We start from the raw sequence: 21139 nt of genomic DNA, 5'->3' as shown, positions 1-21139 counted from the left end.
TCTTGCAAATTGACATCAGCATGAGGTCACAATGGCTGGCTGATGTCTTTCATACAGCATCACCATGAAGTCACAGTGGCCAGCATCTCCTTCAAGCTGGGGAGATCAGCATGGGGTCACAATGGCCAGTCTCATATTCCCTCTCAAAGACTGAAGCAGGAAGGAAGCAGCATGTCTGGGGCTTGGGGTTTTGTTGTTTTAAAACAGAGAAAGACTTTTGTTTTGTGGTCCTATGCTTTCTTCTTTATCCCTCCAACCAAGTAGGTATCCACCACCCTCAAAAACTGGCTTTGGTTTTGCCATTAATATACAGATAAGCAGAAATCTGAGGAAATTGACCAAAAGGACATTTTTATCTGCTGATACACAGAATTCAGAGTACAGTTGTACCTCGAGTTACAGACGCTTCAGGTTACAGACACTTCAGGTAACAGACTCCGCCAACCCAGAAGTAGTACCTCGGGTTAAGAACTTTGCTTCAGGATGAGAACAGAAATCGTGCTCTGCCGGCACAGTGGCAGCAGGAGACCCCAGTAGCTAAAGTGATGCCTCAGGTTAAGAACAGTTTCAGGTTAAGAACAGACCTCCAGAACGAATTAAGTTCTTAACCCGAGGTACCACTGTACATACTGCTCTACTCCCTTTCTTCTCACTAGAAGTGAAATAACTGTTGGCAAATTTGAATCTTTGGGGCCAGTGCCTGGCAGTTGGGTCTATGAGCTACCCTGCCATTTTAATTACCCAGGATACCCACAATGGAGTATTGTGTGAAATTTCAACAGTGGAATCATAGCAACCTGCCACAGGTCACAGTGCGGTTTAAGCCCACACTGTTGTTACCAGGGTCCAAATGACATTTTGCTAGGAGGTCCTGCAGCCCAGAGCTGAACCTCTATTTGGCTATCATAACATTATTTGCAGGAAAGCCAGTCAATTTTTAACAGATATCGCTAACAGAATTATCTGTTTTGCATTTTCTGCACCTGTTTTTTTATCCAGTCCATCTGAAGGGATGTGATATTCTTCTGAAGCTCACTGTGCCTATCAATCAACCACTGCAACTCTCTCCCCCCCACCCCTTTCAGGGGTACAGATTTAATTTCATTTCCAAAGCAGAAACCTCTCCCCTAGCGACTTTGGTAAGGATGCATACAGAGGGCTTACAGAAACGAAAAACATGCATAGCTATGGAAAGGGGAGTGCAACGTTATCCATTCAAAACGCCTGTGTGAAAATATGTGAGGAAAATCTAATCGGCTCCATGGAAATCGGCCACTCTTAATTATTATGCTCAGTTGAAACTCTTTTCTCTCTCCCCTACCCCCCCCCCCTTTTATGTTGTTGTGTATATTACCTCTCAATGTTTCCTGACAGCTCTCTGTGATTTGTTATCAGCTCAGTTGTTTAAAAAATAGTAAGAGGGGAGAGCAGACTTTCAGCTATGATTTGACAGAATCCGACACTTAAAAAAATAATCATCAGTTCCCTCCAGCTGGAGGCAACATCCCCTTTAGTTACAATCTGCTCCAATTATATTTTTATCTAGGTAGCAGTCAGAGTTTAGGCTAACTTGGAGGAGGTGAGGAACAGTGAGACTTTGTAAGTCACTTAACTCTGTTACTCATGTAATTCTGCTGCTGCTGTTGCTCTTTTTTCATTTGTCAGCTCCCTTAGGAGGTATCCTATAAGGTCCCTGAGGCTAACCTGGTGGATATGAGGAAGGGGCAAGGAAATCTCTCTCTTTGTCTGTCAGATATGGATGTCTTGTGACATAAACTACTAGTAATAGGGAAATAGCGACTTAAAGTCCTTTCATGATACAGCTTTATATATATGTATATAAAAGACAAAGAAAAACCTCGCTCAATTTCTGTGCAAATTCTTTAATCTTCCCTGGAACCCTGGTGGATTCTTAAATGGAATTAGATCGTAAGACAAAATGGCTTTCAGGAGACTATCTCTTGGCCTCTCATCCACAGCGCTATAAAAAGAACAGCAGCGCTCTCTCGAACGCAACTTTCTCAGAGGTGTGCTTTCAAGAGTGTCAGCCGAGGCAAATCCATGTCATAAATGCAGTGGTATTGTTTCTCTCCCCCTCCCCCCCCCCCACAATATTTATGGAGAAGGGACGAGAGAAATCATTTCTCCCCCTTCGCCTGTCAAATTGGAGCTGTTTTCATTACCACTCAAATGTGAGAAATCGATAGGAAGGGGGATGGGGAGATAAGGGCAATAACCATTAGTGAGATGGGTAGAGAAATTCGCACTTCAGATGCGAAATGCGGGCAGAGCTTTGTTTTCTCTCTTCCTCTTATAGCAAAAGGTCTGCCCCTCCCTCCCTTTGGTGAAATTGCATTTTTAAACTTTTTGCTACTGAGGGGTGAGGTAGCTTTTTATTGCTATTTGCCAATATGTAATTCTCATATATGAAACAAACAAACAAAAAACCCCACATAGAGACACAGGCTGCAGTACTTCTTCTTCTTCTTTGGCGATCACTCGTAGCCGAGTAAGATTGTCTTCTATGAACATGGTCTTAATGGTATGTCTGTAAGTGACTGTGGAGGCCAATTCTGGATCCACACATCCTTCCACAGTGGGGACATAGGTTTCTGGGTGGGAGTTGATCACGGTGTGGATTTGCCAAGCGTGCCTTCCTCTTAGCACGTTTCTCCCTTTCATCCTGTGTTCGAGCGACTTCAAAGCCCATGACACCTTTTGTAAAGGCCATTTGGGAGGCTAGTGTTTCCCAATTGTCAGTGTTTATACTACTTTTTTTTTTAGATTTGCCTTGAGAGAGTCTCTAAACCTCTTTTGTTGCCCACCAGCATTATGCTTTCCATTTTTAAGTTCGGAATAGAGTAGTTGCTTTGGAAGATGATAATCAGCCATCTGAAAAACATGACCAGTCCAACAAAGTTGATGTTGAAGAATAATTGTTTTGACACTGGTGATCTTTGCTTCTCTCAATACACTGGCATTAGTTCGTTCGTTCCCAAGTGATGTGTAAAAATTTTCGGAGACACCATTGATGGAATCTTTTGAGGAGTTGCAGATGGCGTTTATAAGTGATCCATGTTTCACAATCAAGTAAGCATATTATATCCACCAGGAGTAAGTGGGACTTTGACCTCAGTGAGACTTACATCAGAGGAGATACACATAGGATTGTGCTGGCTGTCTTCTAGTGTTGGGATTCCAGTGCGAGAGAAAATTCCTTTCGGCATGTCTTTTTCCATGCTTATGGCTATCATGCCCGAAGGTGGTGCGGGACTGCACACCCTCTTCCCGGCCAATCCCACCCTCAACACCTGCCCCAGCTTGGACTCATACCCAGAGGGGGTTGCATATGAGCACCTGCTCATCCCATCTGAAAGCATGTCACACGTTCAGGATCCCGGCAAGACATTTGTGGGTTGTGAATGTGAGGAGCACCTACCCTGAGCAGCTGCTCACATATAGCAGGGCCCCACCATGCATTTGCCCACACTGAGTGTGTTAAGGGGAGGTTGAGTGGCATGGTCCGGGTCCTGGCCCACCTTCCATTGTGGCATAATGCATACATTATATAATGTGGGTGGCGCTGTGGTCTAAACCACCAAGCATCTTAGGCTTGCCGATCAGAAGGTTGGTGGTTCGAATCCCCACAATGGAGTGAGCTCCCATTACTCTGTCCCAGCGCCTGCCAACCTAGCAGTTCAAAAGTACACCAGTGCAAGTAGATAAATAGGTACCACTGTGGTGGGAAGGCAAAAGGCATTTTGTCCCGGTGTCCCGTTAAGCCAGAAGCAGTTTAGTCATGCTGGCCACTGTGGGATGTAATCCATTAGTACAGTCAAATCAACATTCCTTGTTTCCCTAGAGCGGGCACAGCCAGGGGGATGTTACTCCAGTCAGTATAACTTCCTGTTCCCCTGGTCTGGAGCATCCTCCCCCTGCATGTGATCGAGGAGATGGGCATGGCCCTGGCTGACTCCGTAAAAGAGCCAAGTTACGCAGCCATTTTCTCTCTCTTGCTCTCTCTCTTGTTTGCTGCTCTCTTGCTGCCATGCTGCTCTCCTGCAGCCATTTTGTTCTCTTAATATAATTTTGCTGTCTGCTGGTTCTCAGCCAGCAGCACATGAGCTCAGTCTCCATGTGAGATGAACTCACAGATTGTTATGTAACTAGTGAGTAAAGCCTGCCTTCCAGGGATCAAATCGTGAAGTGAAATGTGAGAAAACTTCTTGTTACTTTTAAGGAAAGACTCTTGTGTCTTTATTCTTTTAAGAGGGATAAAAGGGGACACCAGGAATAATCTATTCTAATCAAGCCAGACTGGATTGCTTAACTAAAGAGATTCAAATGAATCTGCAAACTAACTTCCTGCTATATTGAGGGGAAGCTGCTCTGCTACTAGCATGAGTGAAGGAAGGATAATACTTATTCAATATATCCTTTCCTACTATCCTTAACATTCCCACAGCCCCATGACCTGGAAAGCTGTCTGTGGACAAACGCTGGCTCCCTCGGCCTGAAAAGTGAGATTAGCATCGCACCCCATAGTTGCCTTTGACTGGACCCAACCGTCAAAGGGTCATTTACCTTTTTACCTTAATGCATACGTTGTTGTTGTTGTTGTTGTTGTTGTTGTTGTTGTTGTTGTTGTTGTTCACAGAGCAAAATCAGGGCTTCAGATACACATATCAAGTCAAAGGACAAAAGATTCGAGCATCAGGGTCATACACTGTTGCACATACCTCATTTGTTTGTTTTTAGTATCTGGAAATTGCACTGTGGCAGTGTTTGGCCCCATACTTGGCTATCCTTGCAATATAAATTCGTAATCTGAGCTGCTTCACTGCTGAAGCATCGGCTCCCTTAAAGTTCCTAGCTTCAATGCAGAGCTGACCTGAAGTGGAGAAAGGGATGTTCTCCTTCATTTCCCCACACAATTTTGCTCAGTGAACCATCCCATCAGCTGACACTGCTCTCAGAATGCAGTTCATTCCTTTAGATTCACAATGGCCAACTATGAGGCTCTATTGCACTTTTTAAAATCCCAGCTGTGGCAAGCAAGTGGCTATTTTTTTGGTCAAGACATTTGCTTTAAAGTATTTGTAATCCGCCCTTCAACCTGCAGTTCCCAGGGTGTAGATACAGAGGCATCAAAATCAGTTAAAGGTATGAAGCATCGAGCAAAATACAATAATGAAAATCCACCATAAAACTGCAGGTCCATATAAACAAATCTGCAGCAATGTACAGTCATTCTGATTTCCACCAGAGAAAAACACCATGCAGTGCTAGCAGTTGTTCCAGCTCATTTGTCGAGTCGAGAAAGGCTACTGGAGATTTCCTAGGAAATGTGCCTCTGGTTATAGACGAGTGCCAACCCTGTTCCATCAATATGCCTTGGTTCACGAAATTTTCCCGGGTCAGGAGATGATCCACGTTATGGATCACAGATCCCACCAGCCACCACTGGTGACCATGTAACTGGTCACTCGGCCGAAGCAAAGGGCAACATTTTCATATTCTGCCATTGCACTGTTTTGAACGTAAAACTATTTCATCCCAATAAGGGATCACTTTCAATAAGTAATTGTGATATGAAAATACATATACACTATTATTTTGAACAAATTTCATGGATAGGCTCTACCTTGTAACAGCATGAGAGAAATCAATAGGATTTAGCCAAGCTAACTGTGCACATAATTGCAGCCTTCGTTTCGGGAGCGAGACATGAAATGCTGAGCTGCCAGGCTCTCCTCCGTCTTTCAATGAAATATTCAGTTGGGCCTCAATGAGCTTATCAAGCTACAAAAGAATTTTATTGTTGTTTACCGAGTCAGACTGTCCATTTTTGTTTGTTTTGATGCCTCCAGCTGTGTTAGATTGTCCTGAAAAGTACCTCGTTCACTTATCAGTTGATCTAAACCACCAGATATGCATGCCATAAATCCAGCTCACTCTATGGAGCTGCTCTTTTGCCATTCGCAATCAGAATATCATCATGTAAATTAGATTATGCTTTCTCTGCATGTTTTGGAGTTGTTCTAACCGTGCGGTAGCCAAACTCATCTGTGGAAAACAGAGACGGGCTCATGCTTTTCAGACATGGGCAGGGCATACTCAGATATAAGACAGAGATTCGAGAATAGCTGAGAAACTTCCAGAAGCCCTACCAGATGCACATCTGAGGCACATCTTATACAACATCTTTACCCATTACAAAATTATTCTCCTAATTGCCAGTCATATCTCTGTGCTTGCTTAAAGAATACATGAAAATTACCCGTTCCTTATGACTCACAATGTATATTAGCTGTTTTCCCATATCACATGAGGTACATGGGCTATGACCCTAAATGCACCTGCCTGGGAGTTAGCCACATTGAACCCACAAGGACTTAATACAAAGCAGAAATTCGTAGGGACCAATATGGAAATTCATAGGAACCAATATGGAAACCAATAGGTGTTTCTGGGGACTCACACCCACTCAATGCTAGAGAAGGGGTAGAAATTCATCCCAGTATGCATTTAAAGGTGAACTTTAAATGCTCACACATTTTGAAACAATATGCAGACCAAAACACACTTGTCCTTCAAAATTGCATCTCTCTGAATTTTGCAATGCAGCTCTCCACCTAAGTAATGTTTGCAAAAACCCATATAACAAGGTAAAGCATGCATATAGATCCATATATCACTGAAAATAACGTTCAAAAATGGGAGGACATATTAGTGAGGGCCATTTAAAGACCAAGTTGTGTTGCTTCATGTAAAGCCATCTTAAGCTGTTATGCAATTAAGAGACTAGGTAAGAGCCTGTGTCATGTTTGGCTTCCTCACACTGTATACAGAGTGAGATGGACACTGGTCCTCTGGATTAAGTGAGGGAAAGGCTTAAGGGCTTACCTCACAAGTATGCGCAATGTTTCACAACTGTTTTATCTCTCTTTTTAAACTAGCTAATAACACAGCTCACTTGTTGCCAATCCTTTGGGGCCAGTGAGCAAATTTGCAACTTGGAAAGTGCTGTGGGTACCAGTGGCGGGGAAAAAACTGCTGCATATCCTCCAAATCTTGGGTCCCAAAACCGGGACATGCATATTCCTACCTGTTCTCCCACGTATGTCATATGACCCACAAGAGATCACAGAACCCCAAAGACATGATTTTTTCAGGGCCATACTCGCACAGCACCCAAAACCATGCATTTTGGGGCGTCACGTTTTTTTTCTGGGCAAGATCTCAGTGTGAATTGTAAAAAAAGCCCCTAAGCTTTCCTTTTGGGAATTATAGGGACAGAACTACCCAAACTGTACAGAAATTTATTCATGTATGCAACTACAGTGGCAAAAGAAGAATGGATACAAAAACGTATGGAATATGCAGAAATGGTGAAACTTACTGGGGAAAAAAGAAATCAAGATAACAAACTTTTTATAAAAGAATGGAAATGGTTTATTGAATATTTACAAATAAACTGTAAACAGATAAGAACATTGGCAGGATTGTTGTAATAACCTGCATTTTTATAAGAGTATATAGTTAAAGTAAATGAATAAATGAGCAAATTAAGTTAATTTGGATATGCAGAAAGTATTGAGAATAAATTTAAGAAACCAAGAAAGAGGGGGAAGGAAGTCAAGTTTTGAAAGGTTAAAAGGATTGTAAAATTATTGAAATGTATAAAATTGAAATTATTATTAATAATAATAATAATAATAATAATAATAATAATAATAATAGATCTCAGTGTGAAATTGCAAGAGAGCACAGCACCCAAAATGGCTGCTGTGTTCTCAAATGAGAAAACAAGACATCTCATTCTTTTCTGGGACACTTGCAGGGTATGCTGCTGTGGGAGTGTGGTACATCACAAGTTGACTGTCATGGGGGAAGGGTGGCATAACATGACACAAAATGGCTGCCACAAATAAAAGAGATCGGATCACAAAAAGGTGTGAGCATTCCCCCATTAGACAAATTGGGTCCTCCCTTAAAGAGGGCACATATTGTGTTGAGACCTGGACAACCGACACACTGTGCTGTGGGTGGGTTCAAGTGGTAAGCCACAACACTCAATTGGTAGGTCCCTCAAAGCTGTGTGCAATCTGGCCAATGGGACGCAGTCCAAACGGTTTGAGGGACCTATTTATGCCCATGCACGTGACCCAGAGCTTCCTCTTTCGGTGCATGCATTCGGAACACCCGCCCACCTCTCCCTACTTTTAGAGCTTGTTGTGCTTGACCTTGCTATGGCACCGTGTGTCATCTGTCGTTGGGACAGGGGCACAGCAGGAATTTCCCCCACTTGGCTGACTGGCTGTTGCCATTTGGATTTCGCCTGCCGCGTAGCAAATCGTCACAACTTGTAAGGTTGCGAATAGGCTCTGGTTCAGGTGATAGGGATGGGAGAATGCTCTCGCCATCCCTATGTGAAGGGTATTCCATTAAAGGAATCCAGGGACTCAACGGTTTGGTCAACCCCTGTGAGGGGATTGTGCCTGTGCCTGAGTCCAGGGGGATATTTGGGTGGTGGAGTCAGCCCGTGCCCGGCTTTCCACTTATCCAGGTGTTCACCCTTGGCTGACCTATGCTGGTGCCCTGGGTCAGCGCTACCTGCATGGCAGGGAGCTAGTCGAATCAGAGCCTATGCAACCAGTCACTTTCTGTAATCAATAAAGCTGTGGCCTAAATTCTGCCAAAAAGCAAACCTAAAACTTGAGTCAAGTGTGAATTTATTTAGGGGGGAGGTTTCTGGGCCTGAACACCCAAACACACCAGAAGGCAATCGCATCAGCTATCACTGCATTTGCTCACAGAAGGGAACACTGCACTTCTCTGTTCAGATTGGGAGGGCAGATCCTGGCATGTAATTAAATGTGTCTGAGTTCACATGTTCAATATATAGACATTGAGGCAGTACAAATAGGAACTGAACAGGATGAGCAAACAATCTTTGCATTGTGTTTGAGGAAATATATTTGAGGGGATTTATTTCTCAGGCACTGGAGGTGGGACACATAATTATAGACAGGAGTAGCAACCAATGTGCGGACTTTGGCTTGATACTCTTGTTTCCTAGTAATACCCATCTCTCTCCCCCCCCCCCCCATTTCACCAAGACTGAACAAGGAATTTCCTAGGGAAAGGGAACAAATTTGCACTTTCTGGAACAATATGCCAACCAAAATACAGCTGTCTTTTAAAATGCGCTTTTCTTCAGATTCTGCAGTGCAGTTTTCCAACCTAATAATTTTTTTTTTTTTTAAGGTGAACTGGAGGCAGTTGGAGGATGGATGGTGGCTAACAGATTGAGGTTGAATCCTGACAAGACAGAAGTACTGTTTTGGGGGGACAGGAGGCGGGCAGGTGTGGAGGATTCCCTGGTCCTGAATGGGGTAACTGTGCCCCTGAAGGACCAAGTGCGCAGCCTGGGAATCATTGTGGACTCACAGCTGTCCATGGAGGCACAGGTCAAATCTGTGTCCAGGGCAGCTGTTTACCAGCTCCATCTATAAGTACGTAGGCTGAGACCCTATCTGCCTGCGGACTGCCTCACTAGAGTGGTGCATGCTCTGGTTATCTCCCGCTTGGACTACTGCAATGCGCTGTGCGTGGGGCTACCTTTGAAGATGACCCGGAAACTACAACTAATCCAGAATGCGGCAGCTAGACTGGTGACTGGGAGCGGCCGCCAAGACCATATAACACCGGTCTTGAAAGACCTACACTGGCTCCCAATACGATTCCGAGCACAATTCAAAGTGTTGGTGCTGACCTTTAAAGCCCTAAAAGGCCTCAGTCTGAAGGAGCTTCTCCACCCCCATCGTTCTACCCGGTCACTGAGGTCCAGCACCGAGGGCCTTCTGGCGGTTCCCTCACTGCAAGAAGCCAAGTTACAGGGAACCAGGCAGAGGGCCTTCTCGGTAGTGGTGCCCTCCCTGTGGAATGCCCTCCCACCAGATGTCAAAGAGAACAACAACTACCAGACTTTTAGAAGACATCTGAAGGCGGCCCTGTTTAGGGAGGCTTTTAATGTTTGATGTAGTACAGTATTTTAATATATATTTTTTCGAAGCTGCCCAGAGTGGCTGGGGAAGCCCAGCCAGATGGGCAGGGTATAAATAATAAATTATTATTATTATTATAAATGTGGTGAATTGGAAAGGTTACTGGAAAAATGAGAAACAGGGAGAAGCTGAAATTAACTGATCTGCCCATTCCTAACAAGAAGGCAAGAAATGTCAGTACCTTACTGGATCAAACTGAGGTGCATTTGGTTTAGCACGCTGTTTCGAATGATGTTCCTCACCCACCAAGATGCCTGTGGGATGTCCAGACAAAGGGCAATAAAGCTAATGGCCTTCATCAAAGCACAAATGGGGAATGTAAGTAATTTGTACACAGTAAATTACATCTATATAAATACCCCGACCAACATTCTAAAATTCTTTTAAAGCCAGATCTTGGATATCCCCTCTATTCCCATCTTGTTTGCGAAATATGAAAATAATAAGATGTGTTTTCCTGGAAGCAAGGCTGTATTAGTATTTGTGAACGGCTCTCCATTCTCTGCTGCGGTCTGTCTAATAGCCTTTCCAGATCTGCGCTGCAGGCCTTTTAAGAATGTAATCTCTATAATCTATATCAATTTATTTTAATTTAGCACATTTGTTCCTTGTTTGTAGTAATGGATCATCTGTTGCTTGGTGTTTTGACTCATGCTGGAATATGAATACAAATAAGAACAGGAATAAAACCCCAGTGCCTTGATCATCGGAGGCCCTGGAAAAGCTGACCTCATCCAGCCAGGACAGCAACAGCAATGTTGTGTTTAATTATCCTGCTGACAAAAAGTGAGGCTTCATTACCTCTGCTGAGCAATAGACAACTCAGACAAATTTTATAGCATCCTCTAAATGGCCTGAGACTCCAAACTGTCTTTGTTAATACCTGTGATTCTCTGTTACTTAATTTCCCCCGTTGTTGTTGTTGTTTTCTCTGCCACATCTTCAGTTCATACTTTCTAAACATTTTGGTGACTCCACAGAAACCCAGGATTTTTTTTAATATAACATTTTTATTAGTTTTTAGCATATTAATTATCATTCATACAACAAAACTTCTCATCTTATGCAACATTTTTTTGGACTTCCGTCAACACCTCTGATGATTTTCCGTTCTTATCACTTATTATGCATTTCTTAATTTCATATTACCTTTAATTATATTGACTAACAATCCTCATTGTCTTTTTTGCAATATTTCAAATAATTCACCTTACAAAACTTCTTGCAAACCTACTAGCGTAATCTGATCCTCACAATTACTTTTCAAATAGTCCATAAATTTACTCCAGTTTTCTGAGAATCTCTGGTCCCGCAGGTTTCAAATTCTTACTGTTAGTTTGTCTAATTCTGCATAGCCCATCAGTTTCATCCTCCATTCTTCTTTTGTCGGTAATTATTCTTGCTTCCAATTTTGTGCCAATAAGAAACCCAGGATTAAATTGTAAACCACAGAGCCAGGCCCCTCTCTTTGCCACCATCACAGAGGCACATTTCTTGGGGGAAGTCCTGAGGAGAGAATCTGAACAAACACCATCACTGATGCTGTAAATGTGGGTACCAGGTTGAGAGCTGCAACTGGATGACCCCACAGCTTCTTCCAGTTCAATGTCTCTTTCAATGGAACCAGGACTCATTTTCTTGAATCATGATGGCACACAGTTTCTAATGGCTGTGTTTTGCCAAGATTCATGTCTCTCTCCTCATATGAACTGTCCCGGACCCTGTGATCATCATTTAAGGCTCTTCTTCGTGTGCCTCATCCACAAGAGGTCCGGAGGGTAGCAACACAAGAATAGGCCTTTTCAGTGGTTGCTCCCCATTTCTGGAATGCTCTCCCCAGGGAGGCTCACCTGGTGCCTCCGTTACATATCTTTAGGCACCAGGCAAAAACATCTCTCTTCTCCCAGGCCTTTGGCTAATCAAACAATCTATGGTCTTCTAAACTGTGGCGGGGGGTGGTATTGTTTCGGTTTGTCATTATGGTTTTTTAAAATTATTATTACAAACCATCCTGTGATCCTTGGATGAATGGCAATATGGAAATTTAAGAAATAATAAATAATGCCACATAAATAGGATGGCCACATGTCCTACTTTGGTGAGGGTGGGCCTCTAATTGAAGAGTGTCTGGCCCAAGTTCAGTTTAACGGCAAATAACATTTATTTTACTAAATAAAGAAGAAGGGAAAGCCAGGGAGGAGGTGGGCAGTTTTAAAGTGCTCTTCAACATATAGAACATAGACAGAAAACTGAGCAGACACATAGATTACCTGGCCACAGTCTTCCTCACTATGCAGAGATGTGCTGGGTTTCTATTTAAATTATAGTAATTATTGCCAAATTTGCATCTTTATATATAGATTAGCATATGCAAAACTTACGTAAATCTATAATACCTGGTCTGTTTTTCTGTGATGCAATAGCACAGTTCATAGAGCCGGAGACTCATAATCTCAGGGTTGTGGGTTTGAGCCAAGAATTCCTGCATCGCAGGGTGTTGAGCTAGATGTCTCTCGTGGTCCCTTCCAATTCCACAGTTCTATGATTCTATTGTTGCTCTTTTTTGATGCACAAGAAAGCAGCCACCCAAGAGATAAACTAGGAAGACATGTAGATAAATCTGAAACATTATTACAGCAGACTCCTGCAGGGTGGTCTAGCAGAGGGCTATAGGCTCATTAGGCTGGCGCTTCCTGGCACTTTCAGCACAGTTTTCAGAAAAGGATGTCATACATATTGACCTCCCTCAAAGAAGTTCCTAGATGCATAAAATGAGACAAGGAAGGAGTGCAAAACACAGTTTATGCATTGCTGTTCGTGTTCAAACCATTTATCAATAATAAGCAACAAGCTATTGGCTTTGTTCCAAGAAAGAAAGGAGGGTGGGAAATCAGTTTTAAGTTTAAACAAGCACAGGGGTTAAGTAAGCCCCTTTTAACAAATTATTTTAATCTCTGTTGCTATGACTAATGTGGATTTTCCTTGCACAGAGGGGGCAGAGAGAGAGAAGATGGTGACTTCTGTAAGAGAGGAGACAGATGCAGTCCGCCTGCAGCCACACACATTTGCTCAACAGGCCACCGCTGCTGCCATAATTCTTCCAGGAGGGAGCCAATAAAAAAATCATATAAAATTTTATTATGTTTGTGACACTAGTTATTATATCCAGCAGTCAGAATGCTTACCCAGAGGCAGGGCCTTTCCTGGTCCTTAGTGCAGAGTAAATTGCAGGACTGTCAAGAGGGAAAGTGAAACACTAAAACAATGGGAGGAAAGTCTGAATTCATTCTGGAGCATTTAGAATATTACACGGCAATATAAAGCCTGAATGCAGCAGTGAACACACAGAGCAAGGCAGCTAATAAAAAGGAATTGCAGGCAAATGAACCAACAAAGCCCAGACAGGACTTTCAAGGTTTGAAGTAAAAGGAGAATTGTCAACAAAACTAAGCTTTTTCTTTTTTTAAAAGGTAATTCAAAATTGCTACCTACCAGTACCTTGTCATGACCTCTGAAATGATGGGTCTGGGAAAAGAAAAGATTCTATCACTGCACATTCTATCCTGCACTACTATTTGATTTGCATGAATCAAAAACATGGAGTGAGAACTGCCGTGAGACGTTAGGATCTGAGCCTGGATTTGGGTCCAGGATCTTCCCACGCTACCCCAAAATGATATTCTTTCCCCATTTTACTCCATCTCCTCTCTCTGCATCCTCATGTTCTCTTCCTTTTATGGACTTTGATGTGCTTTTCCTCAGGCCCTGCCCTGTGACCATTTACTTTCGCTGTAGAACATGACAATCTCTCTACACACACATAGATCTTCAGCATACTCTGCAAGTGCCCTGGAAAAAACGGAGCATTCTGTTTTCTTGCGCAAGAGCACGGCGGCCATTTTGGGTGCCATGATCTCACATGACTTTGCTCTGAGAGGTTGCCCCCCAAAGAGCTTTTTTCAGAGCCGTGATCTTCTGTAGCACCCCAAAACACACAAATGCATGTCAAAACACACAAAACACACAAATGCATGTCTTTGGCAACCTAAAGGTAATGCACACACAGAGAAACTTTACTAAGGCTAAACAGTGCAATCATGGCCATGTGTACCTATCAGAAGTCCATCCTATTGAATGGACTTACTCCCATTGGGATGAGGATTGGAGGAAGGATTGAAGCCTAAATTTGCTGACTGTAAAAAAAATCCCTCGTTACTCATTAATTTTTTATTTTTCAATAAAAGCACATTCTTTACATGTAACAAATGGAGTTACAGTACAATGTTACCTCGGGTTACATACACTTCAGGTTACATACGCTTCAGGTTACAGACTCCGCTAACCCAGAAATAGTACCTCGGGTGAAGAACTTTGCTTCAGGATGAGAACAGAAATCGTGCTCCAGTGGCACGGCAGCAGCAGGAGGCCCCATTAGCTAAAGTGGTGCTTCAGGTTAAGAACAGTTTCAGGTTTAGAACGGATCTCCGGAACAAATTAAGTACTTAACCCGAGGTACTGCTGTATACGATATTACTGATATTCAAAATAACTACAAGCAGTAGATGCCATTGTATACACTTGAGCTTTGCACAGAAAAATATCACAGATCCAATGTGCCGCCTGCATTTTTATCACTTATCTGATGACACAGTTTCCAGTTTCCTGTGCTGTGCCGGGGTGTGTGTGCGTGTGTGTGCCTGTTGCGCGTGCACACACAAAATCTGCCAACTGAGGGTAACAACTCATGCATCTAATGAAGTGGGTTCTCTAGCTCACAAAAGCTTATGCCACAGAACATCTGCTCGTTTTTAAGGTGCCACGCAAGTTCTTGGCTGTTGTTGCTGCTGAGGCCGTATAACATGACTATCACTCTGGTTTTAGGAATATGCATTCGGATTTAGTTCATATATCACTTAAATATATGTCAGTAACTAAAACAAAATATAGAGCAAATGAAATTTAGCTCCAGTATTCCTTCCTAGCTGCCTGTCATGAAGTTAGGGAGCAAAATTGCCTAGCAATTTAAACCAAAGGTGGGGGTGGGGGTGGGCAAGAATAGCAGCGATTGGCATCCCTGCTGGTAGAATGTAAGCCGCTGCAAATGCATCCTTCATCCCTGTGATGCACACAGAAAAACCCTGCCTCTGATCTTTGATTGATGGCTCTACAGCTTAGCAACAGCCAATTCAGTCACTCGAGGGGAAAACATCCTTAAGGGGAAGGCATACTATAAAAGCAGAGGGGCAACCAGTGTTTTGTGAACTTATCTCTGTTGTCAATTCTGCATGTGGAATGGCTGACAGATGCTTCCCTGCAGTGTTTGCTTCGCAGATCAGATCCCTGCTCACTTTACCTATGGTTTATTCTTCCCTCATTAGATTTACCTACTACTGGTGAGGTGGAGGTTGAAGTGTGGCAGATGAATGCTGAAGAAAAAGACTTTTCACTGGGTGCAACCCAGAAAAAGGGGCTGTTATGAGCTGTATGTATGAGCTGTTATGAGCTATGGCTTTCCCAGTAGTGATGTATGGAAGTGAGAGCTGGACCATAAAGAAGGCTGATCGCCGAAGAATTGATGCTTTTGAATGATGGTGCTGGAGGAGACTCTTGAGAGTCCCATGGACTGCAAGAAGATCAAACCTCTCCATTCTTAAGGAAATCAGCCCTGAGTGCTCACTGGAAGGACAGATTGTGAAGCTGAGGCTCCAAGACTTTGGCCACCTCATGAGAAGAGAAGACTCCCTGGAAAAGAACCTGGTGTTGGGAAAGATGGAGGGCATAAGGAGAAGGGGACAACAGAGAACAAGATGGTTGGATAGTGTTCTCGAAGCTACCAGCATGAGGTTGACCAAACTGTGGGAGGCAGTGGAAGACAGGAGTGCCTGGCGTGCTCTGGTCCATGGAGTCATGAACTAAACGACTAAACAACAACATGAGCTGTATGGCTGCAGCTACATCTGTGTCCATCGTTCAGCCCGGACACTGAGGTCCAGCTCCAAGGGCCTTCTGGTGGTTCCCTCACTGCGAGAAGTGAGGTTACAGGGAACCAGACAGAGGGCCTTCTTAGTGGTGGCACCTGCCCTGTGGAAAGCCATCCCATCAGATGTCAAGGAAATAAACAACTATGTGACTTTTAGAACGCATCTGAAGGCAGCCCTGTTTAGGGAAGTTTTTAATGTTTGATGTTTATTGTGTTTTTAATTTTATCGTGTTTTTAATATTCTATTGGGAGCTGCCCAGAGTGGCTGGGGAAACCCAGCCAGATGGGCGGGGTATAAATAATAAATAATTATTGTGAATATATACCCAGCACACAAGCATTGCTTTTTCATGCGGAGCCATTAGAAATCTGTGTATACCTTTAAACTTTATGCCGAATAAAGAACCCATCACACCAGGAAGTGGGGAAAAGATTGGTTCATTATGAAGAAATGAGAGAGACAGTGTATGTGGGTGGTCATTTGGACAGCAAGGTTTACAAGTATGTGGGTAGCAAAAAATTGTTCAGTACATACACACAACTTAGTGCCATAGAGTAACATAATTCACCACTACCTCAAAGTGAAGGTAGCAATGTGCCAGAGTATACTCACACGAAAAGGAAGGAAAATAGGAATGGGGTATACCTGATCTTGGAGCAAGTGGAGCACAAAGTCAGGGATTTGAGATCAGTGCCAAGTACGAGAGTTATGCTCTCCCTTTCAAAGTTGTATGCCAGCAAGGAAACAGTCTCTCATCTGCGCCTTTGGTCTGTGGTGCTGTGAACTATAGGGTTGATCCTGGAGGTTATTGAGGAGAGGGGATTCTGTTGGAAATGAGAGATAACTAATTGAAAACCTGGGGTTTAAGTATATTTTGACTCTTAATTTCTATGGAGATGAGAGGGGTTTCTTTAGTGAGCAAATAACATGATATCAAATCTTTAAAAGGTAAAGGTAAAGGTACCCCTGCCCGTACGGGCCAGTCTTGACAGACTCTGGGGTTGTGCGCCCATCTCACTTAAGAGGCCAGGGGCCAGCGCTGTCCGGAGACACTTCCGGGTCACGTGGCCAGCGTGACATCGCTGCTCTGGCGAGCCAGAGCCGCACACGGAAACGCCGTTTACCTTCCCGCTGGTAAGCGGTCCCTATTTATCTACTTGCACCCGGAGGTGCTTTCGAACTGCTAGGTTCGCAGGCGCTGGGACCAAGCAGCGGGAGCGCACCCCGCCGCAGGGATTCGAACCGCCGACCTTTCGATCAGCAAGCCCTAGGCGCTGAGGCTTTAACCCACAGCGCCACCTGCGTCCCATATCAAATCTTTAGGCCTGTCATTTATTGCTTCCAGTTTACTATTGTGTTTTGTGAAGTAAGTCTGAAGTGAAGAGGACACAACCTCAATTTTGAGAAGACCACATCTTTACCTTTACAGTTCGGGGATCATAAATTTACCTTAAAAAAGATTTTCTTTTTTTAAAATAAATAATATTTATTACTTTTAAACACTACAGAAAAAAGGAAAGAAAAAAGAAGAAAAAAGAAAACAATACAATACAATATAAACGTTACACAACACAACACTAACACAATAAGCTAAACAAAACCAAACAAAACCAATTTAAAACACACATCTTATCATTTCAATATCCTATCTTTCATTCACTTGTTTCAACGACCTCCCCACACCTCCCTTTTTGTATTCCACTTCTATTAATTGTTTCAGCAAATCCTTTCCATCTTCCTCTATTTTCTGTCATATAATTATCTTAACATATTTTAACCTTATTTTCCCTTTAATACTCTAATAATCTATTTATACTTAATTCCTTATAACATTTCTACTAAAGCCGTATAACTTCATTCCAACATTTTTCTAACACTCATTAATTTTACATTATTTCTATAAATAGTCTTTAAACTTTTTCCAATCTTCTTCCACCATCTCTTCTCCCTGGTCTCGGATTCTGCCAGTCCTTTCCGCCAATTCCATATAGTCCATCAACCTGGTGATCTTCTGTCCGAGGCTCTTAACTCTTTTCCAAAGACCTAAGTTCCAAAAGGTATTTCAGGACGTCTTTAAAAATTTCCTCTCTTGACTGTTGTTCTAAGTTCTTCTGGTAGTTCCAACAGTCTCTTATTTTGTTCTTCTCTTTTTTCCCTCCTCTTCCAAGTCTGAAGGCCCTCACAATTTTAGTCTCTTCTTGACCCAAGTCCAGGTCCCAAGAAACAGCAAATTCCTGTGTGAGGAAGTCCATCAAACCTTCCCTCTCCAGTTCAGGCAGGGTTCTGATCCTCAAAATCTGTTTTTCTTTAAATTCAATCATGACAGGCATCAACTTATGATCATCAAGTTGCATCTGTGAGGCTGGGACTCTTTCTCTCTCCAATTGTGTTACTTTAGGTTCAATGGCAACAGCTTTCTCCCTAGCCTTCTCCGCAGTTTGCCATGTCAAAGTAGATTCCTGTGTCAATTTCTGGATAGTTTCTGTATTGATGTTCACCTTTTGTCCCAAATTATTTATACTTTCTATATTTAAATCCAGCTTCTTGTGAAGCTGTTCCAGTGAGTCATTTATCTTACATAATGCAGCCACTAAGGCCTCTTCTGTCAACATTCGGTCTGACCCTTACGTTTCCCTCCCCTTATGGTCTTGATTTATCAGCTACTTTAAAATGAGGCTAAATTTTAAATTGCATTTTAACCTGTATATTAAATTGGTGTCCCCCCCTCTCTTTCCCCTATTATGTTTTTACTGTGATTTTATTGGTGTTAGCCACCCTGAGCCCGGCTCTGACCAGGGAGGGCGGGGTATAAATAAAAATTATTATTATTATTATTATTATTATTATTATTATTATTATTTGGTACCTGCTTGGTTGCAAGAGTCGCTGGAAGGAGGCATACAAGATGCCATCCAGCCGTCTTAGGGACTCCAGATTTGTATAGGATTTTACTCTTTGACCTTTTCTTCTCCTGAAGATATCCTGCAAGGCAGCAGAGGTTTAGTATCAGAATTTTCTTTCTTCCCAGGCTCACGAGCCTCACTTGCCCCTCATTTCCCTCTACTTATAGTCTAAGTAGAAACACTGTAATAGTTGGCATGCCCACCAGCCAATCCTCCTCTTCTTGCTGGCCACTTCTTGGCCCACACATGCTACTGCCCACCTGAATAAGAGAAAAAGAAACAACTTGCTCCTTCATGAGCTTACCTCAGTGAGAAAGACACCGTGCCTATTTCTGTCTGTTACAGTGGGTTGGTTGAAAGACTTCCCTTCCAATTTGCTACTGCTGTTTTACTTCAGTGACAAGATCCTGAATCTGCCAACCTAAAAACTGTCTGAACTGCGCGTCTTTGTACTTACGCCTTGGTTGACACAGTGGGGCCCGCCTATGGAGAGAAAGATGTAGCTTACACTTGAGTGGGTCAGGCGGCAAGAAAGTTAAGAAACCCATATCTGGCCCAGTGTTCAAAAGGCCCCTTTCTCATCGAAGTGCATGACAGCATGTGGAGACAGGGCCAGTCTCTCTCTCTTCCAGGCAGGCAACGTCAGCATAAAGTCACTGTGGCCAGTTTGTCTCCTTCACACTAGCAGCATCCGCATGAGGTCACAATGGTCTCTCAGGCAAGCTGCATCAGCAGATGTCAACAGGTAGCATCAGCATGACATCACAATGGCCAGTCTCTATCCTACAGGAAGGTATTATCAGCAAACTCTCCCCATTTTCCAGGGATGGTCCCAGATTTACAGAAGCTGTCCCAGTTCTGATTTGATCCTGGAATGTCCTGCTTTTCCTTAGGAGGTCTGTATTTTCATCAGAGAAATATTGGAGGGTATAGAGTTATCTTTGCAGAAGGTTGGCCTGTTGTTCAATATCCAAAAAACCAAAGTGCTGCACCAACAAGCACAAAACAACCCCTCTGCAGCGCCACAAATCCAAATCGAAGTTCCAATGTTACACAAATGGTGTAACATTGAAAAATGTCAACCACTTTCCCTACCTGTGCAGTTATCTTTCCACAAGGGCCAACACTGATGCCAAAATCCAGCATCCCCTGAGCTCTGCGAGCACAACTTTCTCCCGACTGAAGTGCAGATTGTTTGAGGACTGGGACATTCTCAGGGAAAGCAAAATGGTTGTTTACAAAGCTATTGTACTACCAACTTTACTGAATGCTTGTGAAACATGGACCACTTATAAACACCATCTCCAATTCCTCGAAAGATTCCATCAACGGTGTCTCTGAAAAATTTCACACATCACTTGGGAAGACAGGCGAACAAATGCCAGTGTGCTGGAAGAAGCAAAGATCACCAGCGTTGAAGCAATGATTCTTCAACATCAACTACATTGGACTGGTCATGTTGTGAAGATGCCTGATTATAGTCTTCCAAAGCAACTATTCTGTTCCAAACTTAAGAATGGAAAGTGAAATACCGGTGGAGGATAAAAGAGGTTTAAAGACTCTCTCAAGGCAAATCTTTAAAAGTGTGGTATAAGCACTGATAACTGGGAAATACTGACCTGTGAAGCACTCCAATTTGAGAACAGCGTAAAGGTATCATGGACTTTGCAGAAGCACGAACTCAGGGCGAAAAGGAGAAACGAGCTAAGAGGAAGGCACATTTGGCAAACCCTCACCATGATCAACTCCCACCCAGAAACCTATGTCCCTGCTGTGGAAGGACATGTGGATCCAGAACTCGCCTCCACAATCATTTACGGACTCACTGTTAAGACCGTGTTCATGGAAGACAATCTTACTCAGATACGAGTTATTGCCAAAGAAGATCCAACCCCCTCTGAGCCATCTGAAGGCTCAGGAAAGATTTTTTAAATGTTTACTTTTTATTATTATTACATTTTTTTATATGTTGGAAGCCAGAGTGACTGGGGCAATCCAGTCAGATGGGATCAATAGCAGCATTTTTGTTGTTGTTGTTTTCATCGGAGAAATGTTGGAGGGTATGCATCATTAGGAAGTTGTCAGGTTAGAGGCAAACTATTTATCCTACTCTGAATGGAGATTTTCCCCATCACCTGCTCCCTGGTCCCTTTTATCTTGAGAGACCAAGGATTGAATTGTGGAC

The 21139-nt window shown here is 43.0% G+C and overlaps 2 long non-coding RNA genes across 2 annotated transcripts; one reads left to right on the top strand and one right to left on the bottom strand.

The window, feature by feature from the left end:
* The first annotated feature begins 86 nt into the window (after positions 1–86).
* On the top strand, positions 87–13208 carry LOC307212723. The gene is made up of 4 exons (XR_013837142.1): positions 87–227; positions 314–427; positions 1547–1625; positions 13061–13208. It is a non-coding gene; the product is annotated as an uncharacterized lncRNA (long non-coding RNA).
* A 2778-nt stretch (positions 13209–15986) lies between these two features.
* Positions 15987–19617, bottom strand: LOC307213189. The gene is made up of 3 exons (XR_013837440.1): positions 19259–19617; positions 18918–19033; positions 15987–16875 (listed from the first exon to the last, which is right to left on the bottom strand). It is a non-coding gene; the product is annotated as an uncharacterized lncRNA (long non-coding RNA).
* Between the last annotated feature and the right edge of the window lie 1522 nt (positions 19618–21139).

Source organism: Podarcis cretensis (genome assembly GCF_951804945.1).
Source record: "Podarcis cretensis genome assembly, chromosome: 3".
Lineage (NCBI taxonomy): Eukaryota > Metazoa > Chordata > Lepidosauria > Squamata > Lacertidae > Podarcis > Podarcis cretensis.
Note: the sequence above shows the minus strand (reverse complement) of the source record. Positions and strands in the feature narration are given on the sequence as shown.